We start from the raw sequence: 26,848 nt of genomic DNA, 5'->3' as shown, positions 1-26,848 counted from the left end.
GCTGAAGCAAGATCATGGGTGTGTTGCAAGTTCTGAGCCTCTGCATGTGTGAGGAATTAGAGTAATTCACTAAAAGTGGGGGCATCCATCACTGGCAGTCAGGTGTGTCCCCCACCCCCACAGGGGCTCCTGTGATGGTGGGTGGGGCCTTCGTACCTGTCGAAGAGAAATGCTTGCCTGTCCCCTCTCCCGGGGAGTGGCCACAGAGCTGTCGGTCCTCATCAGTGTGTTCCTTCTGGAAACGGCTTCCTTTGCATCACAGTTCTAACCTCTGCTTCAGGAGCTGTTGTCTTTGAGTTTGCTAAATCCTCATTCACCCAGAGAAGACAGAAAGCCCTGCCTGTCCTCCTACCCAGGTATCACCACGGCTCTCAGGCTGTCCACACCCCTCAAGCTCTTCGTGTGACGTTCAGGAAAGGTAATTGGTTTCTCAAGATTAAGGAAGCAGCCCAGATAAGGAATAGTGAACAGTCTGACGGAGTTGTTGGGACAGCGGCAGGCTTTGTGGGGCAACACTGAGTGGAACCCCCGGCCTCTGGACTTGCTTTGGTCATCCCTAAGGGTGGGCTGCAAAAGCTTGTTCTGAAAACTCCTAATCCAGGATATTTTTTTAAAATACAGTCCAGGTCTTTTATTTCTTTTTGTACATTAGGCCATGAATTTGTATAGAATGGGCTCCAGCATCTCAGGCTCTTTTCTGTTAGTCCTCACAAAGTGTGCTTCTCTGGGTGGGGCAGGCTGGCGCTTCGGCAGAACCCAGGTGCCCTTCTCTTTGGCTTCCTTATTCTTCTGATCGTTCTCCTTCACCCACGTCAGGATGCCATCTCCGTTCTTAGAGTTCTTGATGTGCTCGGTCCACACAGTAATTCTCTTGGCAAGTATCTTGCCCTGAACTTGCTTGTTTACAATGATACCCCGGATAGCATTGTAGACGCTTCCGGTTTTGCCTTGGTAATACTTATGGGGCATGCATTCCTTTTGGAACGGTGCCCATTCCCTTCATGTCTACAATAGACCTTATTGTAGATTCCCATGTACACCACCAAAGGAACACCTCCATGTTTCCTACAGGCCTAGAGAACATAAAGCGAGTGCCCCTCCTCTCCCCCTTTGTGATTGTCATTTTGGCGAGCTACTGGAGGATGGTTGTCGTGGCCGAAAGGCCAAGCCCAGCATCTTATGTTGACCATGAGGACACAAAGACACTTTCAGTGTGCCTGAAGCTGTCCTGGAAGGTGTTTTGGCTGTTTTCTCCTTTTTTATAGTATCTGCAGAGAGTAATACACAGTGCAGTCATGACAGCAGCCACTCACTGCCCATTCCCTGCTCACTGCTGGCCTGATTCTGCCTTTAGACTTCATTGTGGCTCAAGGAACGGGTGGCATATTTGACAGATGTGGAAGCTGAGGCTCTGGGAAGAATCTGGGTTTGCCTGAGACAGGACAAACACTGGGAGCAGAGGTCTTGGTTGAGTCCCATGCACATCAAGTGTCCCAGCTAAGAAACTGGACCCAAGAGGCGGGGCAGGGAGACACTTCCTTAGATAACCCTCAGCTGATGCCACATCCATTGGAGAGTCCCTGTTTATTGGGATAGGTGGACCTCTGCAGTGTTTCCTACTGAGGGCATCTCCAGAAAGCTGAACGTCCGGTTTGGACAGATGCGTTCAGCATTTCTGTACCCAGCATTAACATGCGAGGCTCTTCAGAGACCAGAGCCCACCGAATGCACTGGCCCTTTGTTCTTCCTTGTATGGGGACTCCCTAAACATTAAGGTATTCAGAATATGTCGGAGACTGAGGAGGTGTCTCAGGGGATAAAGTACTTGCTGGGTAAACACAAGGATTGGAGTTAGGATATCCAGCACCCGTGTAAAACTGGAAGAATGCCAGGCAGTGGTGGGGGTGCACACCTTTAATTCCAGCACTCAGGAGGCAAGACACAGGCAGATCTCTGTGAGTTCGAGGCCAGCCTGGTCTACAAGAGCTATTACCAGGACAGGCTCCAAAGCTACAGAGAAAACCTGTCTCAAAAAAAAAATAAATAAAAATAAAAAAAATAAAGCTGGTAGTACTTGTCTGTAATTCCCGTACTCCTGTTGTGAGTTGGGGGATAGAGACAAGAGAACACCTACATGGCGAAGAACAACTAGAGATTCTGTAGAGGTAGAAGATGAGGATGAGGATTAACCTCCGAGATCAGCCTCTGACCTGCACAGGTGAGCCATGACATTTCACCTGGACTCACATACACCACACACAGGAACATGCGCACACACATACACACCACACACATATTAAAAAGGCAGAAGAAAGTATTTTAAATATCTGTTCAAGATCTTAATTGAAATAACAAACAGTACCTAGTACGCTGTCAGTTCATAATACGTGGAAACAGGCCTTATGCCATTCATCAAAGCATTGCTATAAGTTGATAATAGCTGTACATATATAATAGGCCATTCACAGAGGAAATACAAAGAGCCAATGAGTGCACGGGAAGTTAATCACTTCCACTAGTAATCAGAGAAATGCAAATTAGAGCAACAATAAGACATCATTTGCATTCACAAGATAGGCAGAAATTCCAAGCCTGATACTATCTAATGATGGCTAGAGTAGGGGAAATGTATACCTTTGTCTCTTTTCTGTTCATCAGCGTATAAATCCAGGCAGCCGGTTTGCAGGGGAATGTGGGAGCTGCTCTCAAAACACAACAGGCACACATACCAGGACTTAGCAGTTTTCCTTGTGGATAATTCTTATAGTATACAAGATGAGACATACACTGAGTCTAAAATAACAAAAACCTGGAATATAGATTGAGTGTCTGAACATGGGAGGGGGCTTTTTACACACAATGAAATATTTACACAATGGGATAATCTACGGCCATTCAGATGCAGTATCAAAAGGACATGCTGTACAGGGGAGAAGCTCACTGTGGGCCATCAGGAAAATTCATACTTTAACAAATTTCCAGATGATGCCAATAGCAAAGCACTATAGTCTGAGGGGTCTCTATTGTGTAAAACACACATGACATTGCACTTATCTGTGTGTTGGGGTATGCACATGACACGTCACTTGTGTGGAGGCCAGAGAACAGCATGGAGGAATTGGTTCTCTCTTTCCACCCTGTATGTTGCTGGGATAGAACTCAGGTCCTCAGGCTTGGAAGCCCACATTTTACCCACAGAGCTATCTTGATGGCCCAACACACAGGCTATGCAGGTTACTCTTGGTTGTTAATTTGACAGCATCTGGAATCAACTAAAACTCAAATAGCTGGGTAAACATGTGAAGGATTTTTTTCTTAATTAAATCATTTGAAGTAGGAAGACCTATTTCTAGTCCTCATCTTTGAGGAAGGAAGATTCACCTTTCATTTGGGCTAAGCCTTCTGCTGGCAGCCTATATAAAGGACACGGAAGGAGGAAGCTTGTTCCCTTGTCTGTTTGTGCTCATTAGCAAGTCCATTCCTCACTGATTAGAACCCACTTCAGGATTCCAGTGTATACTGAAGACCAGCTGAGACACCCAACTTCATGGACTGAATAACTACTGGATTCTTGGACCTTCCATTGATAGACAACCTCTATGGCTAACTAATGTGGCTAGTTCCACACTGTGATCTTCAGGAAAACTTTATATGTTAAAGCACAAAGTATCATCACAACTACAATCTTTAAAATACACTTTCCTCTCCTTCCCCATAGTTCTCAGACCACAGTAGTTTCAGAGCTTCCCACCCTCAAACAAAAATGTCTCAAGACCTTCCTTTTGCCTATACCTTCCTCAAGTTCTTTAAGGTCTGTACCAATTTAACCTCTAATTTTCACTCTAATGATTCCCGATTTTTGACACACAAACAAAAGCCATGAGACAAGCCCCTACAGAAAGCCATCTCTCCTCCCTCCGCCACTATTCCTCGGTATCTTACTGGTGCAAACCAGAGAGAGCCGAGCCCTTGGAGTGTGAGCATGTGGAAGGGGCAGGCCGCTGTCACACCAGATTCATCAAGAAAGCAGTTTAATTAAGCCTGAGTGTCAACAGGCCTGTTTTTAAAGCAAGTCACTGCTACTATAAAAGGTTCCTTTTCCCCAGGCACATAATCCTATTTTTACATTGAGCAATTGGCCATGAAACCTTCTTGCATTAAGCAGATATCGAGTATCTCGTGTTCTTAGCAAGACAAGGGTGGTGGTGAAGGGTTACCGAGCAGTCTCCTTTCCTGGCTTGTTTTCCAGTTTTCTTCATGTGTGTATTTGTTTCATATCGATCTTTCTGGATCGTACACTAGACGATATACCTGTTATCTCAGTCTGTCATGGACTCTGGGGATGAAGCAATGATTTACACTTTTTTCCCTCTAGATGAATAAGCTGAGGCTTAGAGAAATCAAATAAAACATCATATAGTCTCTTGGCTTCTGTGTAAATGGGTGCTCCAGTGATTTGGTTCTTTGACTAATAGAGCTGTTTTTGGAGACCAGGAAATAGCAAAACTAATCTTAAAGTCTCAACCTCAGTTTCTCACTTGCAGAAACGGCTGTAAATACTGGCTGAGGAGACATTTGTGGAAACTAAAATTATTGCCATGGGATATTTAGCTCACCACGGGTACTGTGTAGGTGTATTGCAAGCCTTATTATATATAGGCTAAGGAAGCAGAAAAATCATGACCAGACCAGTGCATTTATGGCTGATTTGTAGATTAGATCTCTTGCTAACTATTGCACACCTTTCTTATTCTTCACTTTTTATTTTAGATGATCTATTGATGCAAGCACAGCAAAGCTAGATTTTACAGATTCTTTACATCTGATTCTGCCAAGGGACCTACTGTGGGAAGTGGACAGAGAAGGAGACTTTGGTTGCCAGCACAGGAAGATCAGATGTGTGACAGGCCCAGCTGTGACTAAATCTCCCTCCTGTGAAGAGTCTGTCATTCAGTAGTAGAGGTTCTGAGGTGTGGACTGCAGAGATCTTGGTTTTGACAGCACAGTGTATTTGCTTCTTCTTCTAGAAGAAGGTCCTCTTGGCCATGCTAAATCTTTTAGAGTCCAAGTTAAATTCCCCCAATCTTCCTAGAAAGTCTACAAAAGCTCTAATTGTCCTTAATAAATCCCTGTACTTAAACTGACTAGGTTCTGTTGCTTGAAAATAATGTTCACAGACCAACATAGCCTCACCCAGAAATATGGAACTGGAAACACCCTTCCTGAGTATTTGAAGCATCTCTGAGTGGGTGGCTGATGCTTTGAACCAATGTGTTTTATACCTAATGCATTTCAGGTTGCTACATGAAGACAAGGAGCAGAAGCATGGCGGGAAACAGACACTTTCTGAATTTTCATTTTATGAATTCTCTTAATTATCTGTAGTCACTTTAAGTAGACGGTGCTGGTGTGCCAAAGGGTATTGCCTGTGAAGTAACAGGGACAGTTAAACTTTGAAATCAGATGATGACCCTAAAAGCAAGCAGCTTCCAAGCCTCTCGACATTAGACTTTGTCTATGGCTGACACTGTTTTAAATAGTGGCTAATGGAAAACCAAAATATAATGTTTGGACAGAATCAACAGGGGTTCTGCATGACAAAGAGTTGTGAGGAACCTTACACACACAGTGATTATGTAGCCTGATACTTCCAGGTCTCAGGTCTGTCACATGCTGAGTGACCCCAAACAAGTTAAAGGTAGTCTCCATATGTCTGTATTAGTTACTTTCCTTTTGCTGTGATATAAAGTCTGATTTAAAAAGACAACTTAGGGGAGAAAGGGCTTATTTTGGGTTATAGTTGCAGAGGAAATAAGGTCTATTATAGTGGCACACGACAGCCCGAGCGTAGAAACACGAGGCTGGCCTGGCAGTCAAAAGCAGTGAGAAAAAAGAAGGAATAAGAAGTAGAACGGGTTATAAAATCTTAACGCACACCTCCAGGATATACTTCCTCCAGCCCAACCTCTGAAGATTTCCACATCCTTCCCAAACAATGCCGTCATTTGGAGACCAAGTGTTCAAATATATGACATTATGAGGGGCACCTCTCATAAAAATTATAACAGTGATTATGTGATGAGATATAACAGGTTATGTAATGAGAATCAACTGAGATCAGCCTATGTCCACAGACCACAGATTCCTCTTATTTTCTTCTTATCTGTTTTAGTCCACAGAGAAGTTCCACCCAACCAGCTGCCGCAATTCTGAAATACTGTATATGAATTGGATTTTAGGATATCCTGCAGGGTTTGACCTATGCCAAGGAGATTCTCTAGAACCACAATGGTAAGGCTTTTCAAAAATCAAAAGCTTCTTTTGTAATGCAGGTAAATCTTAATGAAATTTCTTAGATATATCAGATGGGGGCACATGGTTTAACCTCAGGCTGAGGAGGAGGCTCAATGGTTTAAGTGTTTGCAGTAGAAGAAAACTTGAGTATAGACCATCGTCAGAAACCACTAAAATGTTATATGGCAGCCATGCTCCAAAGGCAAAGATAGGTAACCCAGAGTATGCTGGTTAGTAAGATGGGCCATATCAATGATCACTGGGTTTGTCTGAGAGGTCCTGCCTCAAAAAATACAAGGTGGGAAGAGTAATGGAGGAAGAGTTCCAGCATTAACCTCTAGCCTCCATGGGCATATGAACAAGCACACACCTACACGCATGTGAACATGCACACACACACACACACACACACACACAAATGAAGAATCAGCCTTTATACCTGCCAGCACAGTATGTGCCTAGATGCGTGTACTGTCTATATATTATAATTACACGTGAATGACTTTTAATACTTATATGTGTACATAACATTTCTCTAGCTGCGTGATACAGATACATATCCAAGATAGGAACTCTATCTGTGTGATTAGCCTTCAGGAATTTTGGCGACATTGTGATGAGCAGGCAACCTTCAGCATTTCGGAGTCTGGAGAGGGTCCCCCTTACCATGTCCACCTCAGTCCTTAAATCTTCAGGTCGGCTGCTAATTGGCTGGAACAGGAGGGCACAGAACAAATAGATTACACATGCTGAGTGGCCCCAACATAAATCTATCACTGAGGTGGTTCCTGGGAGAGATGCTCAGCTTGGCAACTTGGCAACGGCCAAACTGTATTTCTTCTTTAGATAAACAAAGGAGCATTTCCACCATTGCCCCTGAAGACTCTAACAGTGCAGGGTGGAGTTTGTCCAGTGAACTCTGAAGGTTCGTGGAGAGTGTAGGGTGACTTTCACAACGTCACAATCAGGTGTCCCAAACTCTCTTCCTTTCAGGGTGGTGTCTTGACACCAGCGCAAATGAGCTCTCAGCAGCCAAGTAAGAAGTTTGACTGTGTTCTCATACTCAAGTTTCCTGAGTTAGCTTAGCTATAAATTAACTAGTCTCCAAAGCACATAAATAAATCAGTTGCCTTGTTTGGCGACGTCTCCGGTAGGGTGCTGGCTGCTCTTCTGAAGGTGGTGGCTGTGCCACTGCCCGGCACTTTTAGAAATACTTATCAGTGACATATTGAGAAAAATTGTACCTACAAAAGCAATGTCTTCTTCCATGCAAATCAGGCCCCAATTCCCCACAGATAAGGATCTTTTTGATGGCATGCCTGCAGAATCCCCAGCTCTTAATTCTTTCATTAGTATTCTAGGCAGCTGGTAGCTGAGTAACAGAGAAAACGGTCTGAACTGCTGTGTCTGAGCCTAATATTGATTTGTTTAATAGTGTCAGGAAGTCAAAATTCACAAATCTCCTGTCGATTGTTTATGAGGCAGTTAGCAGAGAATTGGTTGCCCTTGCTTAATTAATAACTCATTACTGAAATTTGATTATATGCTTGAATGCTTTAAATGGGTTCTAACATGGTGGCTGCAGAGTGGGGTGGGGGCGAGGTAAGGCGCTCTGAGGACAGCTTCCCTCTGGAGGCTTCTGCTACAAGCATGTCCCCACCTGTGCGCCATGCAGACTTCTTCCAATGTCCCTCCCCGGGTCAACCCTCCTGCTGTCGGTAACTGTGTTTTAAAGGTGGTGTAGGGTCACACCAATGAGGGGCCTGCTGCATTTGAAGTCTGAGGTGACAAGCATAATACTTGATCAGGAGAGACAGATAAGTCACAGGGTTGTGGATGGATCCAGTCTGGAGGCAGGGACGATGAGGGAGAGGAGCAGCAGATGGGAGCCCAGGACACTGTCTGCGTCATAAGCATATTGGTCTCAAAATAAAAAAACAAACCCACCATGGCTAGTTGTTACCCTGGGCAGACAGCATGTAGGCTCAGAACTGAGGTCTGCCTAATGGGAGCTCAAGGCCAGGCCCTTAGGGAGGCTTTGTTCCCTGTGCCTAGTGCCAGGGACAGATGGAGAAACAAGGGCCCATGTTCAGGCGATGTCTGAGGACAAGGGTGTCTGTGCTGTTTCCACATTAAAGAATGGACTTAAAGTTAACACTGAAGGGCCAGGTTCAGGCGTGTGTGTCTTTCAAGAGTCCCACAGAACTCCTGGGTCATCCTGGTCTCTCATCCGTGTCCCCAGAGTCGATGACAGTCAAGCTTTCTGGGCCTGTGCATCTCTGAGGCCCCTCTATTTTCATTTATGTGCAACCAAGGTAAGGGGACAAAAGAGGGGGGCATAGTGAGCTCCTTCCATGTACATAGGGCTGGGTGATTGGGGCTGGATATAAGACGGAGGGGGCACAGTGGTGCCTCCCACTGAAGTACTGCTACTGTTCAGGCTTGGGCTGAGTTCTTAGTATGGTTGGAAGGCATTTATTTATTCCTTCATTCCTTAATCCTTGTGTGGGTTAAGTCTATTGGCTGGGCTGTCCAGGTTACGAGCAGGCACAGACTGTGTAATAGGTACCTCTTGGTGGTACCTGTGGCAGGTACAGTGTAGACAAAGTGGGACCCGCTGGGTTGGCCAGACACCTGATGCCTTCCTGGGGTTCGCCATGAGACGGATTGGTCAGAGGACCTCGCTATGTTATCTCAGATCGTTTTTGTTCTGGCAGAATGGATTGCATTCTAGATTCCTGACAGCTGACTCATAGAGAACTTTCTAGAGTAGCACCAAGAGACTCTGAAGGGAATGAAGGCCATTGCTGCCAGGCCAGTCTCTCCCACGGTGGGGGCTCTGTGGGCACCCTCCTCTGGAGTTGTCTGGTTAGGAGCTGAAGAGCACCTTAGGGCCTGGAGAACTTTATAAAGGACCCTATGGTATGGCTGTGGATTGTAGGAGTAGTGGTCACTACCCACAGATGCCAGGGAGCTTCTGGAAGGACGTAGGACCAGCACGAGCCCTTGAAAGATGGGTTGAATTTCATTGGGTTGGGGCCCAGAGCATTCCAGGCTGGCCCAGGAGCAGGCTGGTCAGAGGTAGGTTTCAGGACCAGCGACTGGCCAGGGTAATATGACCAGCCTGTCTCCTGCCTGTGGTCTTAATTGAACCAGCCAAGCTTTAAAAATGAACAGTTGATCATTTGATTAAGAAGGGCCTTTGACTCTTTCAAGACCCACAGAGACTGATTCTTATCAGTGTGGACTGGAGAGGTTTGTATGGAGGAATGCTGGCTAGACTTGGGGAGGACTGTTTGTGCCGGCCCCGGGGCCAGACTGACCTGTACTTTTTCAGCGTTGGGTCCCTCTGCAGAGTGGGCGTTCGGGGCTTAGGCCAAAACCTGCTACCCCGTGAGGAGCACTCAAGTCCCGAGCCAGGGCTTGCTCCCACAGGCGAAGGAGCTTCGTATGCCTGCTTTAAAGGTACCACCGGGGCTCTGCAGCAGGGATAACTGGCGCAGCTTCCATGTGTCTCCCCGCTCCAGCACCACGAGAGCATGCTCTTGGCCATGGGGCTTGTTTGTCTAATTGTTGTAAAGGACTTTCAGTTAAACAGAGGGGAAAAAATAGAGTTAACTCTTTAAAAAAAAAAAAAACACTCTAATTTATTCTGCTTGATTACGCAGCTGGAATGGGAAGGTAGCTGCTGTTTGTGGTTAAATAACTCCTGACGATTTCGTAAAGAAACGGTCTTCAAAGCTTTTAACGGGTCAGCAGCTCAAGTACAAAGGCAAGATTGATTTCCATCCTCCTACTCTTTGTTCCCAGAGTTTAAAACAGACACGTTTGGGTAAATTAGTTTGTCTATGTTATTAATGGAAGAAGTTATTAAACTCCCATAAATATATGCTGGTATCTTGCTTAAAATGCCGCTTGTTTTAAGAGAAAGGGGGAAAAAGTCAGAAGGAAAACATGGAAAAGGTCAGAGGGGTGGATTCATGTTTTCTGTTTTTCTTCTCTGGAGGTGAATTTGGATTGGTGAACTGGGAAAAGGATGAATCTGGGGGTTCCCCAAGTGGTGGTGGTCAGGCCCTGGGTCACAAGACTAGTGTCAGTGGGATGCAGGGGGTGGGGTGGGATACTGAGAATATCCTTTCCTTGTCAGAGATGACATGGGGCTGTCCAGCTGGAACCCAAGGACCAGATACTATTTAATGGCAACTGTAAAGTTTTCTATGCTTTATCAAAGCTCGGAAGACAGCTCAGGGAGTAACGTACTCCCAGAAGCCACACTGAAGCAAAACAAAACAAAAACAGCAGAGGGCTGTGGCATGAGTTTGTAATCCCAGCACTGGTGGGGCAGAGAGAGGAGGATCCCTGGGTGGCACTGGTCAGCCAGCCTAGAGGAATTGTTAAGTACCAGACCGGAGAGAACCTGCCTTAAAAAACAAGGTGGACAGCATTCTGAGCCTTCACATGCGCCCTTATGTACAGATGCAAACACACATAGGCCTTTCCAGGCAAGGAGTCTAAAAGCTGACCCAGCTGGCAGAGGCAGCTTCACCAAGTCACATCTTGGGCTAGAGTGCAAAGGAGATTTGACCACAGGACCCACCATGGGGGATTGCCCAAGTTTCTGAACCTCAGAGCAACAGGTGCCTACATAGGTAAATCTGCTGACCCCGTGGGGTTCATGAGCTACAAGTCATGAAGTTCGGCATTTTTTTCTGCGTTCACAGTGTGCTCATGAAGACTGGTGAGCATTTCTCTGTAGGTGGTTAAAGGCAAACGTGAAGTTATTTTTCTGATCTTTAAGCAGAAAAGTAGAACACAGAAAACACTTGGAAATGAAGAAATACAATTGGAAAGAAAAAAGATCCAAAATACAGTTATTTGTCAGTATTTTTCCCATTTGACTTTTCTCAGAGCTCAGAACCCTTAGAACCCATGCTCATGTGACTGTGTGCACATGTGAACACACACACACACAGGATTAATGAGTGGTCAGTATACCTGGTCTATTACACACTGATTCATTCCCCCTAAACATCTTCACCAAGCTCATCCACACCTTCATTCATAAGGCACAGAGAGGTGTGTCATGTCTGGCATTATCATACAGAAAGTGAGATCCCTGAGCTTTGAATCCAGACAGACATACTGACTCCACCACGGGGGCAGTGTCCCTGCTCATTTTCCCCCTTCATACTTGTGCAGACTAATCAATACGAGCACAGTTATATCATGTATAACTACAATATTGGGGGTCATGGGTGTAGTTCAGTGGTAGATAGCATGCTTAGTGTGCAGAGGGTCCAGTTTCTCCACTTCCTAAAGATTCACAATCTTCCAAAATAATGTCTCTAGCCAGGCACAAAATATTAAACACTCTCTTCCAGGGATCGCCTGAAATGCTCACGCAGCCTCCGTGGATGCTGGGAACCAAACTCTGGTCTCTGCAAGAGCAGTCTGTTCTCTGTGCTCTTAACCAGTGAGCCATCTCTCCAGTCCTGGAGCGCCCTTTGAAAAACCTGAAACACAAAACCCTCTAACTTCCTATTCCTTCTGTCCCTTTGGCCCCAAATAGTTTCATGCTAAGTGGAGAACTAACTGACTCAACCACATCCAGTTCCTGGGTTCAAATCCAAGTTCACTAACCCCCGGGCTCTGCCCAGCTCATCAGCCCTGGAAGGCTCTAGGCTGTTGGCTGTATTGAGAGCTGAACTCTCCTTTGCCCCTCCAACATTCATTCTTTGAAGCTGCTTCTATAAAACTGCATCCAAATGAAAATGGGCTCCTTTTGTTGGATAGAAGCCGCTTCAAAGCAGTCAGTACTGCAATTTTGTATACGGAATTACTTTAGTAATGTTTTTGTCTGTCTCTACATTTAATCAATCTTTAAGTGGTTTGATCATTTTGATGCATTAAGAATTTTAGTGTATACAGCATCAGATATGTCTCACAGAATATTGTCATTCAATAACCATGTCACTGAAATGAACTTTGTTACTAACATGTCAGCCTACTTCTCAGCTTCCGTGCACTTAGTTTTCATGTGTGTTTTCAAGGACACCCGTGTATCACCCAATGTCACCATGCTTCATCTCTCCAGTGGGACAGGGAACAAAGCCTTCATAGTAGATGTATGAAGATGAATGAATGAATGCCTGTGGAACTGAAAGGGGGTTGGCAAGGGCCAAGTGCTTGTGAATTTCAGTGATACTCTTTGCAGTTCTCTAGTGGGCATCTCTCATTCCTTCACCGTCACCACTACTATTACTTCTGCCTCTTCCTATTCCTCCTCCACCACCTCCCCCTCCCTTGTCATCATTGTCTTCTTCTTCTTCTTCTTCTTCTTCTTCTTCTTCTTCTTCTTCTTCTTCTTCTTCTTCTGCTTCTGCTTCTGCTTCTGCTTCTGCTTCTGCTTCTGCTTCTGCTTCTGCTTCTGCTTCTGCTTCTGCTTCTTCTGCTGCTTCTGCTTCTGCTTCTGCTTCTGCTCCTGCTCCTGCTCCTGCTCCTGCTCCTGCTCCTGCTCCTGCTCCTGCTCCTGCTCCTGCTCCTGCTCCTCCTCCTCCTCCTCCTCCTTCTCCTCCTCCTCCACTTGTTTTTCAAGACAGGGTTTCTCCTTGTAGTCCTGGCTGTCCTGGGACTCACTCTATAGACCAGGCTGGCCTCAAACTCAGAGATCTGCCTACCTCTGCCTCTCAAATGCTGAGATTAAAGGCGTCTGCCACCATTGCCTGGTTTCATCCCTTCACTTCTTCACACCTTCTCATCAGTGAGTTCTTTGCAAACCCAGACCTTTTACTACCTCCCTGTGTCCATTGGAGTCCTGTTGCGTACACTAGGGGAATGAGCCTATGCACTGAGGGAATACACAATGTAAGATGCTTGGCAATCCTGGTCCTAGGGACTCATTTGTATGCTGGCAAGCCTAAGAGATCACCATGGGCCATCTTGAAGCTGCCCTTGGGAAGATCTCGGCACTGCACAGCTTAGTCACAATCCGTCATCCTGCAGTCTCATCGGTCTCCGTAGAATGTATTCAGGGTCTGCCTCTCCCACAGCTGCCCACCCCAAGGTCTCAGACCTTCTACCACAGGGTCTGTTGTGCTCCTGTGCACCCGGGGTCAATGGATTCATTGGGAACATTGGAGATAAGTCTTGTGAGCCTCCTTCAGGCCTGCTGACTGCTGGCAGGTAGGGAAGGAGTTGACGCTTTTCTCTGAGCACCTGACTCCGTGGGCTGACAATGTGGATGGGCTCATGCAGGCCACCGTCTTTCCCAAGTAAGCATCTTCCTTTACCTGTAGTTCGCTGAAGTGGCAAGAGGCTTTGCCCTTGTCAACTGGGCAAGGGACACATGGACCATTGGGCACCATCTGGCAGATTCAGTGTTGGTAGTAGAAGGCAGAAGGCATGAGACAGAGACACGAAGAGAACCGAGAGCCTCTGAGGCCCAGCCTGAGAGCTGGGGCTAGGTTGCTTCTGCCATATTTACTGGCCATATTAACTCCTCTTCTCCTTTCTCTGACCATATGTCTGGTAGAAACAAGTTAAGGGAGGAAAGATTTATTTGGGTTCATGGTTCACAGGACACAGTCTGTCATGGCAGGAAAGGCATGTCACTGCAGAGGGCTGTTCTACAGCAGTGGAAATTTTCATCATGGGCTTCTTTCCTGGCAGTGGCAGACTGGAAACAGAGTGCCCAAGCCGAAAGTGGGTCTGGGCTGTGATCCTCAAAGGCCTGACCCAGTGACCCAGTGACCCCACTTCTGCCAGTCAGGCCTCCAGCTCCAGAGATTCTTCAACCTCCCTGTGTAGTTTCACCAGCTGGGGACCAGGTGTTCAAAAACATGAGCCCTTGGAGGACATTTCAGGCTCTGGCCACAGCACTACCTGAAGCCACAAGGCCAATCAGAACTCAAAAACATTCAACAGGAAGATACACTTTGCCTTCTGAGGGGAGGAGCTACAGAGTCCCATTGTGGAGAACTGTGGTTGTGGGTGGAAATGGTAAGTTAGAAGCCAATGGAGATAGGTGGGGCTGAGCAATCAACAACTCTAGAAGAGAGAAGTAGATGAGGAAACTAGCCAGAATGAGCTGTACCGAGGGTTTTGAAGGTATTGTAACGTCCTGACTGCCTGTCGGGAGCAGAATTTGGCCTGGTTATAGGAATGGTCCACCTCTGAACAGCCAGGTTGCTTTGGAAAGTCACTGAATACACCTTAGCCTTTATTTTCCAATCTGTAACATGAAATTGCAGTTCATATCTTCTATGGCGTATAGATATGAAGTATCTGCCCACAGGCCCACATTTGAAAGTTAGCTATTGGATCATGAGAAACCTGATCTATTCAATGGGTTAAGATAGCAAAAGATCCATTATTGAGAGGTGATGGAAACATGGTGGTGGGGCCTACTGGAAGTAGTAAGTGTCTAGGAGCCGCCCTTGGGGACTTTGCCATTTTTTCTCCTTTTTCTGTGTAGTGTATGCATGTGTGCACATGTGTGTGCAGGAGTGTGACTTGTACAGGCATGTATGGAGGCCAGAAGCCAATCCTGGTATCTTTTTTCACCTTTTTTCTTTTCTTTTTTCTTTCTTTCTTTCTTTCTTTCTTTCTTTCTTTCTTTCTTCCTTCCTTCCTTCCTTCCTTCCTTTCTTTCTTTCTTTCTTTCTTTCTTTCTTTCTTTCTTTCTTTCATCCTTCCTTCCTTCCTTTCTTCCTTTTTTTTGAGGCAGGGTCTCTCACTTAACTTGGACCTGGTTGGTTCAACTAGGCTGTCAGTGAGGCCTTGGACTCTGCCCATCTGACTGATGGTACTGGGGTTACATGCATGCTCTGCCATGATGAGCTTCTAATGTGGGTGCTGGGCATCGAAGTCAGGTCTTCCTGCTAGTACAGCAAGAACTCAGCCATCTTCCCAGCTCCAGAGGTGGTTATTTCTTACTCAGGGTCTTTCTCTGTCTCTTTCTCCTTCCTGACTTCCATTAAGTGAGCAACTTTGCAGCATGCTTCTGCCATCACGATGCTCCCTGCTTCATCATGTGTTCTGCAGTGGACTGAACCCTCTGACATCATCTTTTCTCCTTGTTTACCTTAGCTATTTGCCACAGTGATGGGACTAAAGCATGGGTTCAGAGGATCATTGTGAGGAGCATGAGTCTGATACAATGATAAAATACGCCTAATATTAATCCAAAAGCTGTTGTAGCAAATTACAGTATACATAGCAAAAGCAATAAATAATAATGAGCAATTAGGATTTCCCACTTGCAAACAGTCCTGGAATTTTCTCTCTTGGAAGTCAAAGAGCAGCAAAGTTCAGCATTAGAATTGGCCATAGGTCACTTGAGCCCCCCTCCCTGGCTTCACATGTCTCAGAGGGCTCAGTTTGGGTGGGGGTAACTTTAGCTCCACTTCTAGCCCTGGCCCTTGATACAGTGCCATGGAGAAGAGGGCTTATCAAGGGAGCAAGGTGGCTCTTCTCTAGGCTCAAGAGAGCCTCTCTAGTTTTGATCCCCACAGTCTAGTGTCTCTGGGTTGGAACAATCAGGAGGGTGACCAGGAAATACATTAGACTTCTTGCCCAGCAATCCTGAAAATAGCCTACACTTAAGTATTATAATATGGTGGCCACCAGACACACATGGCCCCCGTGGCTAGTATGAAATAGTCATTCTATTCAGAAATGAATAACTCATGTAGCCTCACATGGCCAGTGAGTCCTATATGGGAGAACTAAGTTCTAGACAGATAGACCACTACTACCAGCCATCAGCTGAAAATGTTTGGTAACCTTGTTTTGGGCAATGTGGGAACCAGGTGTAGGTTGTCTGTAGGGGCTCAGCTGACTCCAGAACCCAGAGAAGCTTGGTTTTTCTGTCTCCTTGCCTGTTTCAACTCACTTGTAGCTTCCAGAAAGGCCTGTTCCCTCATTCTACCATGTGCCAAAGAGAAACAGCCTTAACAGTCTCTCTGAAGACAAGGCAAGAACCCACGTCCTCCCAGTGTGGATAATGGTTTTGTAAGTAAACGGTCCAGTGTGAGCTGGGGGACATTACGACAGCTCAAACATCTTAGTGTGTACATACACACATGTTTACACACTGGCACATGCACAGACACACACATGCATGCTGGTTCACACACACACATACTTCCTTTGGGAAAGAAGTTGTTCTCGGAAAGCTGAGGCATGAAGCCTTAGTATGGAAAAGCAGATGGGTTTGCTTTGGCCTTAACTGGGTTCTAAAAGATGACAAAGCAAAACTGCCTCGGGGTCTGCTTTTGAAACTCACAGAGAAATTTATTTAAGGGCCTTCCCTAAGTACCCACAGAATGCTGAGCCAGGACTGGATGGTGGCTTCTGCTTAGACACCTTCCACTCCCACCCCACCCCGCCATGGCCTTTTAGGTCCAGCAGCGCTAGGTGGCCCAAGCCATTTCCAGTCTTTGTGCACATGCTCGGTGAAAATGCCATCCTTTGTCCTCTCTTCCATCTTTTGGTATTCGGAGATTTTTTTAAAGTTGGGTGATCTTGCAGGCTTCTCATGTCCTTTAAAGCACAGATTTCTTTCTGGAGCCTTCCACGAATTGACTGCAGTCAACCAGTGACTCCTCCACGGGCTTGCAGCAATGGCATGGGTGAGATTAGCTTTCTGCTATCACCGTAATTTACAAGGCTCACATCACCATGTAACAACTTGGTGATTACATGGAAAATATCGTATAAATACACAGTAATTACAAGTTCATGCAGATTACTTGGGATATACATTTGAAGTTACCGAGTAGTTCAAAGATTAATTATCCTGTAACTGGCAGTATTTAAATCATTTTTCCCCCCTCATATACGGATACATCGAGGTCGACTTCAAGGCAGCCTAGGACAGGAATGCCATGAGTATGATCTGAAAAGAAAAAATGAAATTTGACAGGCATGGATTATTTAAAGCATGCATATGGGAGCCGCACAGCCACTGCTCTTTGATGCAAATCGTAGGGGAAGGAGCAGGGGGATGGCGTGGAGGGAAAGGTGCTGACCAAAGTGAGGGCTTCCTGCCGGGGACTTGAAATTTAAACAAATAAGCATTTAAATGGCGGCTCAGCATTACGTTCAGAGCTGCGTGCATTAATGTCAACATCTGGTACCAACATTTTGACAATTCTATTAAAATGCCCTAGCATTCCCTATCTAACACCTGTTAGCTCTAATTTTCTTTCCTGAGAAGCACACCAGTAGACAGGGTAGATTCCAAACCATTTATCACTTTTAAAGTGCTTCCATATGTGTGCTGGACCCAGGCTGGCCCTAGGCAAACGTTTTCCGAATGCATTAAAATTCAGGACTATTTTTTTTTAAGTGTAGACACCAATGTTTCATTGAATTCATGTCTGGTAATTATTAGCTTAAATTATGGCTCACACATGACAAAGTGGACCATGAATTAAAAGGCGCACGCACACACACACACACACACACACACACACACACACACACACACACGCCATACTCTTCAATAGATGCTCTGGAGTCATACATGCACGTTATTGAGATGTCAGTCAGTAACCATTACGCAAACAATGCTTCATGGAGGGCCCTGGTAAGAGGCCTGGGGTTCCCGAGAGACCATCTAAAAATGTCAAAAATGTTACAGTATAAATGAATGACATCAACAAGATGGCGTATGCTTGAGATGCAAAGCTATTAGTTAATATATTACAAGTTTCAAACCTCTAAGCAAAACAGGCAGTATAATTTTCTTTTAACAAAGGGGTGCAGATAAGATCTAACCGATTCCCAGACAATGCAATCTCTCTGATTTGGAGAGGGCCTTCAGCAGGCTGGGAGGGTGGGATGGTTTATGGAGATTCAGGGGCTTGCAGAGTGTGCTCATGGAGCTTGGGTCTGCCTTGGGTGGAAAAGATGGGTGGAAAGTGAGGTTCGGATATGCCAGGGGATCCTTTTCATGATGATGTCTGGCTGCTCCTTGCTGTGTCTTTTCATAAATAGAGGAGATTCAATAGAATCTGTTTTTAAAGGAAAGCAGGTGCTTGAAGAAAGGCACTGGGAGCAGAATTATTGAACAGGTAAAAGTCCACTCATGCTTTCCCAGGGAGCCTCTTAAAAGTAGTGACCACATAGCGTACAGTTTTTTTCAGATTCTCCTGTCCCCTGCCCCTGACAAACCCACACGGAAAAAGGAAGTTTTAAGTAACTACCAAACACACATAGGAAAAGAAAAGATTGTAAGCAAAGGCAAAAACCACAAACAAAAGACTTCCATGTACTTGGGATGAAGGATTCCATCGGAAATACAAGAAAATATTAAGACGGCGAGGGAAGAAGGTAGAGAAACCCAGCGTCACCAAGCCCTCAACGTAAAAGACTCAGCAGACAGTTAAAACGTCTGCCCCTGTACACACACACACCTACACGTTCACACTTCCTCTGTTTACTAAATAACATTTCAGCACAGTTTTCATCTTATAAGGAAAGTGTTTGAAACTCGGAATAAGTGCACTTAATTAAAGGGAGGCTGTGAAAATGTGCACTAATCTGATATGACTAATAGCAAGTGCATGAAATTGCTAATTAGAATTTCATTAAAGGTGCTGCTTTATCAGACTGTGAAAATCACAACCTTTAAAATTCTTTCAGGAGAGCTTAATTCCTTTTCAAACAGAAATATTCTTTAAAGACATTTGATTTGTTCTGAAGCAATGCGTGGTTTCGGCTGAAACTAAAAATGTCTCCGATATTCCAGGAGGCGACATCAGAGTAGGAATCTAAACCTGGGACTTTGTTGTCTTTGCCTGACAAAGCTACTCACGCCACCTCCACAGATGATTGTTCAAAAACCAGGCATAAAAAACCCAAGTAGGGCCAGTTTGTTCCACACAGAATATCCATTCTGCTGAAACCAACCTTTAGTCTCTCCTGGAAGAGTAAATAGAAAGTCTCTTTAAACATTTTAAAATCACTAAAGGAAATGAAATTTAATTTTTTTTCACATGCATTTTTTGGGAGAGATTAAAATTTACGCTTTATATCTCTGTTTCTAAAAATATTTATTTTTTGAGATTATAATATAATCACATGCATTTTTAAAAGTAAAGAACATTTGCAATAAAGTGTTTTTTCCTTAAGAGAAAAGGCAATTCTGTTTCTGTCCTTATCAGATAGTAGTAACCTCTACTCTTCTCTCTCTCTCTCTCTCTCTCTCTCTCTCTCTCTCTCTCTCTCTCTCTCTCTCTCTCTCTCTCTCTCTCTCTCTCCCTGTAAAGAAAATCAACCTTTTAAACTAGAGCTACCCTTCACATGTAAAGTTGCACTTTCTGAGTCGGAAGCTTCCGGCATCATCACCATGTCTTGGTTTATTCCTTCCCAGGCCTGCTATCCTCATTGCATGGGTTTGTATTTCCCATTTTAATTACCCCCTGCACTGGGTCCAAACTTCAGGTCAGTTCTTACCAGATTAATAAATTCCCTCTTTTAATTTTGCTCTTTTTTTTTTATTTTCAGCCATTTATCTGCATTTTGAAAATATAAAATTCCCTCTGTGCTCCAGCTTCCTGTGTGGCCAGTGATAGTTTTGCTGCTTTCTGTGTATCCCCTCTTTGACCTCACAGGTAGTGACAGTGTTCTTTCGTATACTCACCCTTAGCTGAACAGTGACATTTTTATTCCAAAAAATATATAAATAAATGAGACAAAACAAAAGACTCATTAGTAATCCTGTATATTAGAGTCCCTCAGAACATCATTTTACTTGACGTTCACAGGGTTAAATCTCAGCCTTGCCGACTGCTCTGAGCACCGCTTGTGACCGTGGTGCTATGATTTCAGAATCAAATCTTCTAAATACACTTCAGATCTTGAGTTAGAAGCTCATCAGTCATGTTCAGGTGACTATCGCTTCTAAAAGGGGAAAAAGTGAAATTGGAAGTAACTTTATTTGTTCTGATTTCCTTCGACACCTAAACAAATCTCAAGTGGGTTAATGACAGTTTGGTTTGATTTTGAGTTCAGCTGAATGAATTTTCATGGCATTTAGATAATTTATCACCAATGCAAGGCAGCAGGTGAAAGACTACGTTTTTTTTTTTCCTCTTTCCAACATTTGGGGGTACATTTGTACAATAAGAATAATGATTTGAAAAAAATGGGTCTAGACTGAAATGAGAGAAAATTATGCTCCTTAGCTGTCGTCTGGAGTCCAGAGCGGGTGTCAGTCTTGCTCTCCGTGGCCACTGCAGTCAAACAAAGCTGCTAATTCGACTGTTTTAGGTTTCAAACTGGAAAATATTGTTCTAATGTAGAAACAATGGGGTCCTTGTCCCTGTGAGCACTCGGCCGATTCAGATGCTTTACTGCATGCTTTATGCAAAACAAATGACAAGAGATGGCAACTTAATTTCTGTCAAGTCAGTCACAGAGAGAACGTGACACAAAATACAGCAGGCTGGGACCCCACTTTCTCTGTCAATAGTTGAATTAGCAGTGGCAGAAATAAAATAGCATAATATTCAATTGCCTTCCTCGGATCCCCCGCTCTCTCAGAGTTTGCCCACCGCCACCACCAGGCGAGAACTCTCCAGTTGCCCGCGCCGGACTTTGGGATAGAAAAATCCCAGAGTCACATAACTAGGGTTCTGAGTCCAGGATTTGCTCATCTCTGGGGTCCCTGAGGGGGTCAGCATGAGATACTCTGGTGGCCCGGGAAGATGGATCTGAGGATGGCAGGTCCCTTGCTGGTTCTGTGGCAAGGTCACCGAGCTTTGGGTTCCTCACTGGGTAGCATTGCATATTTTACTCTCTGGCTTCAGTTTGCTTAACTAGAGGGTGTTGACAATGAGGACTTTGCACTCAAAGGCCCAGAGAGCTTCCAATGGTGCTTGGTAGAAATTAAACAGTTAGGAAAACTCATTTTCCACTGTCCCTGACTTACCCAAACATGGCCCTGCCTCAGAACCTTGTCTTTTCAGGCATAGCTTGTCCCTTGATTAGGTCTTGTGTCTGTCCAGCTGTCACCGCCGAGAGGTCCTCCATGGCCACCTCACCATAGTGAGGCTGTTGCTCTCCTAATACATGCTCTAACATAAACGACCTTGTCTTTTTGTTTAGCACTATTGTCTGTCTTCTCTCCAGAAGAGGGACAGGTTCACCAAAAGTCATCACCCCTTCAGTCAAGGCTGGGTATGTGAAAGGCAGTCGGCAAATCATGGAGGGTGGGTGAGGTCACACCGGACTAGGCTAAAAGCATTGTCTCTAAGCACCAAGGCCTGCCTGCCACTCAAGGCTGCACGTGAAATCGTCAACTTGGAGATCACCTATCTTCGAATGATAACAGTTGCGATTCCCTCCAGAATGATGCCAGACAAGTGGAGAGTTTTCTTTTTGCAATCAGCATCTTTCCACCTTGCCTGGCGTCATGAGAGGAGCTCTGTGAAGGGTCCTTCTGCTTGACGAGTCTGAGGACGGTCCAAGGGAACTCGTGGGTTTCCTCCTGCCTTCCTCCATGTTTGAGAACTGTATTGGCTCTGGATCAGCCCAGACCTCGGCCTGCAGAGCCCTGTAGGGCCTAGGAACTCCATCCCCACTCCCAGAGCAGCAATGCTCACTTTCAACATTGCACCTTGAGTGTCCCCCTGGTGACACACCCTAAAGCTTTAGCCCTAAAACTCTGTGGCAGAAGCCTCTTTTGATCCTAGATCGGCCTTACTTAATTTGACCTAGGGCACAGAGTCGTGTCTTTACTTCCTCTTCCCTGAAGCCAGCTGCCCAGACTGGCTCCTTTTGGACTAGCCCGGCCGATCGGAGGAGGAGTTCGCACCAGCTGCCGGCTTATGGAACCAGCGCCCACTGGGGCTATAACAGCCTAGTGTCCAATGGGTGTGGCGATGCACAAACTGGTCAGAGCCTCTGGATCTCCATGTCACGGCTAGAACCAGGGCCTGAGTATTTCTGGAAGGCCTGGCCTTGCTCCACATACCACGCTATTTATTTACTCTGTGGGATTACTGTGGACAATGGCCACCCTTGGTGGCGCCTCCTAGTTTGAAGCCCTATTTTGAGAAAGAATTTGTGGGAGATCCCTGGCTATCTACCCAGAGACCCAGAACTCCCAATATGGAGGTCATTTATGTATCATGGAGCGGTTGCTTAGCAGCTCCCAACTCAGCGGAGGGAGTTGGAGACACGAATATGGTCACAGCTGAAGCAGGCTTCCACTTCTCCTGTGTCAGGAAGTGTGCTTAACTTGTACAGTGCACTTTGTGTAACACATAGCTATCAAGGTGAGCCCTCTCTGGTCACATTATGTAGGAGGAAACTGAGGCACAAACTATACTCAGAGTTTTCTAAAGATGCCTGTGGGGGACATGGTGGGGTCTGGTCTTGGAAGCAAAGCCAGAGATATGTTTCCCCCTTAGTCTTGGATTCAACAGGCGATGATGTTCTGTCTCTGTGAGTTTCCAGGAGGGTGAGACACAACTGCTGTTCTTTAGAGGCTCAGGACCTCGGCAGCGAGGAGAGATATGGGTGGTAGAACTTCATGCGTGGCGTTACCTAGAACAGCTCATTGCGTACCAAGCCCTGCCCCAGCTACTTTGCTTACCTTCCCTGATGCTGGGACATTTGCAGTAGCCCTGAGAGGTGGGAAGAAGCATCACCCCCAAATGGATGTGAAGGGCTAGCCACTCATCACTAGTCTCAGAGCCTGTGAATGGCAGAGCTCAGGTAGGAGGACAGGACCCCAGCTCCAGGTCTACACACTGCCTAACCATCTCTCAGTGGAAGGGATCCAGCTGTGGTGGCTCACCGACAGCTGGGTTGACCAGGTATTGCCTTGCTGCCCACACTCTGACAGAGGTTCCTGTCTTGCCCAGTCCCGCAGCTGTTCAGTCCCAAAGAAACACACAGAAGTCTACTTTAATTATAAACTGGTTTCCTATTTGGTCAGGCTTCTTCCTAATTAATTCTTACATTTTAAATTAGCCCATTATTCTTGTGTATGCTAGCCACATGACTTGGTACCTTTATCAGTGAGGCATTCTCATCTTGCTTCCTCGGCAGCTGGATGATGACTGAAGACTGACTCTTTCCTCTTCCCAGAATTCTCTTGTTCTGGTTGCCCTGCCTCTACTTCCTGCCTGGTAGTCCCACCTATACTTCCTGCCTAGCAACTGGCCAATCAGCATTTTGTTAAAATACAAGTGACAGGGCACCGACCGTTGTCCCACAACACTCCTCACCCCCCTACTCTTTTTTTCAAAACAAGAACTCTGAATCGAATCTCCTTTGTTTAGCTTTTCTCCTGGACATTATCGATTACAACTTGTAACCAACATTCTAAACAAAGGCAAACATCCATAATTCATTTTTTGGGAATGTGGGCTTGTTTTCCAGACTAGTTCTTGCTGACTGGGGATGCTGATTATCTTATGGGGACCTAGAGAAAATTTAGGATTATAGTCAAGTACTGAATGGAGTATTCTGTGAGGCTCGATCATCTCAGCCAGCAGTCTTGAGGCTGTTCTGGATGTAGAACTCAGAGGAAACTCCAACAGAAGTCCTCTGAAATGTTGGATCATCTGGACCATCTTTTCCTACTGGAAATTCTTCAGGGAGTCTTCCTTGGTCAAACCTAATTTTTCTTAGCTCGTAATGAATCCAAAGCCTCTCATTTCCTGTGGAAACAAAAGCAAAACCTCTTCTCCAAATTAACATACCTTTTGACTTAAATTTTGAAGTCGAGGCATTTTCAAAATATATATGTTGTATTAATCCAGCAGCATTCATAATCAAATATATTTTAGCAGCTTTTGCTCCTTCCTCAGCCATCAAACAATTCAAAGACAACACAATAACATACAGTATCCAGACTCTCTGTGTATTTTTCAACTTTACGTGGCTTTATTTTAAACTCTAATTCTTTTATTTTTATTTTTTTAGACTAGGTTTCTCTGTGTATCTTTGGCTGTCCTGGCACTCACTCTGTGACCAGGCTGTCATTGAATTTACAGAGATACATCTGCCTCTGCCTCCCAAGTGTTGGGATTAAAGATGTGTGCTACCACACCCAACTACTCTCTTTCTTTCTTTCTTTCTTTCTTTCTTTCTTTCTTTCTTTCTTTCTTCCTTCCTTCCTTCCTTCCTTCCTTCCTTCCTTTCTTTCTTTCTTTCTTTTTTATCTTAAGGACTTTATCCTTTTTCTTTTTTTCTCCCAAGCCTACATATATTTTTAAACATACTGTTAACCATTGAAACGTTTTCTTCATCTGAATTTGTCTTTACTGTATATCTCTCTTATTCTGACCAAATGTATCTTTAATTTGCTAAGCGATATGGCAGAATTAAAGCCATAGCTTTGACGATTGGATCTATCCCATTCCTTAGCTTTCTGAGAGTCTAGCCTACCAGCAGAGCTACTGGCTGGAGCTGTGTTTATTGCCACAACTCTATGGCATTTCAAGGTCCCTGCTGCCACCAAGAAGCATGCTGTAGGCTATTCATAAACACCATTTAGGTGTTTCCTCTTAAAAGAGCTGCAAGGTTTTTGCTGCTAAAGCTGAGTCAGAAAGCTTCTCTTAAATGAGGTGCACATGCCTCTATCAAACAGAGCCCACCTGAGAAAATGCTACCAAGAAGCCAAGAATTTAACTGTTCTTTTTTGTGTCTAGAATTCCTTCTCAAAGTCTCTCAGGTTTTATGTGGATGCAGTTGTCCATGGTGGCATCATTTGTTGACAGAGGTTTCTGTCCTGCCTGTTCAGTTCCAAAGAAACACATAGAGGTCTACATTAATTATAAACTGGTTGTTCTATTAGCCAGTCTTCTTATTAATTAATTCTTACATCTTAAATTAGCCTATTATTCTTGTCTATGTTAGCCAGGTGGCTTGGTACCTTTATCAGCAAGGCATTCTCATCTTGCTGGGTGACAATTGTAGACTGACACTTTCCTCTTCCCAGAATTCTCCTGTTCTGGTTGCCCTGCCTTCTACTTCCTGCCTTGGTCACCCTGCCTGTACTTCCTGCCTGGCTACTGGCCAATCAGCATTTTATTAAAATAATGCAAGTTACAGGATAAAAGACCATTGTTACACAGCATCAGATAATGTTAACTGAACCCCTCTGGGATTGCTGTGCCTGAAAGGACATCACAGAGGACAAGATCAGTGCCCCCTACCTTTTAGAGCTATTACTGTGTGTGTGTGTGTGTGTGTGTGTGTGTGTGTGACATCAGCTGTCCTCCTCTGTCACTATTAACCGTAGTGTTTGAGACAGGCTCTCTTACTTATTGAACCTGGAGTTCACTGATTGGCTGGATTGACTGGACAGCTGTCTCCAGGAACCTTTTTATTGGCTTAGTGGTGGATTACAGGCACATACCCCTGCTCTTGGCATTAATGTGGGTTCTAGGGATCAAACCCAGTTTTCCATGCTTGTGTGGGAAACACTTTAGTGAGCAAGCCAGCTCCCCAGCTCCAACATTTTTTATTTTTCTTCGTTTTGTGGTTTTGGGATTAAACTGAGGGCTCCACTCAAGCTTGGGGAGCCCTGTACCCCTGTCTTCCAGAAGCACTTTTAGTCTTCCTTTTAAGACAGGATTTTATTTGGTTTCCCAAGCCAGCCTTTAACTTTCCCATAGCCCAGGCAGGTTTCAAACTTGCAATCTTCCTGTGTCAGCCTCTCTAAGTATAGTCCGTGTACCCAGATCTGGCTTGATCTTTAAAGACTAGCTAGGTACAAGGAGAACCAGACGTGTGTCTGTGGCCCCCAGGTGCTTTGCTGCATGACTTTGGTCTCTGATGAGCATCATGGAGTGTGGCCAAGTTGACCTGCTTCCAAAATTATGTCCCCTAGTCTAGGGCACATGGCCATGGCAAATGAAGAGGACATCGAATTAATTGCAAAATGGCTATAATGAACAGATCTCATTGGATAGTACAGATGGTTAATTTAATCTATTATCACCGTCATCACCATCGTTAGACTTTTTTATTAAGAAGGATGTACTCCAAGGCTGCTGGGCCAACCCTCAGATGACTCCATGGCAGAACTCCCACTGAGTCCTCATGTAGCCACCCTGGCCTTCCACCCATTTTACAGGTCACAAAACCGTGTGTGTGTGTGTGTGTGTGTGTGTGTGTGTGTGTGTGACATCAGCTGAGGAGAAGCAACCCAGGGTAGTAAATGGTGGAGTCAGGCTCGGTGCCACGTCTTCCTGGCTCCAACCGAGTGTCTTTGCTGCAGCTCCACAGACTTCACCAGGGGATCTGTGTAAAGGGCTTCCCAGCCCTCCTGAATCAGAGCCTCGGACTTTAGCTGCATGGTGGTCCAGAGTGAGTAGCCCCTCCCGCATTTTGCCATGTGCCACCCTTCTTGTTCTTGGAAGTCCCCTCTTCAAATACCCAAGTGAATGTCTGGGGGACAATTTCATATCCTGTCTACCCACCCTCCAGCTTGCTGCTCTTGTGTTTAGAACCATTCAACCTCTGGGGCCCTTGCCTCCACGAGAGAATGCTTTGGAGGGCCAGAGTGACATGTCTATGACAGGCACAT

At 45.2% G+C, this 26,848-nt stretch overlaps 1 pseudogene; it reads right to left on the bottom strand.

Annotated features, from left to right (window-relative positions):
* Positions 1–648: 648 nt before the first annotated feature.
* LOC130879238 (60S ribosomal protein L21-like) lies at positions 649–26,617 on the bottom strand (annotated as a pseudogene).
* Between the last annotated feature and the right edge of the window lie 231 nt (positions 26,618–26,848).

Source organism: Chionomys nivalis, chromosome 8, assembly GCF_950005125.1.
Source record: "Chionomys nivalis chromosome 8, mChiNiv1.1, whole genome shotgun sequence".
NCBI lineage: Eukaryota > Metazoa > Chordata > Mammalia > Rodentia > Cricetidae > Chionomys > Chionomys nivalis.
Note: the sequence above shows the minus strand (reverse complement) of the source record. Positions and strands in the feature narration are given on the sequence as shown.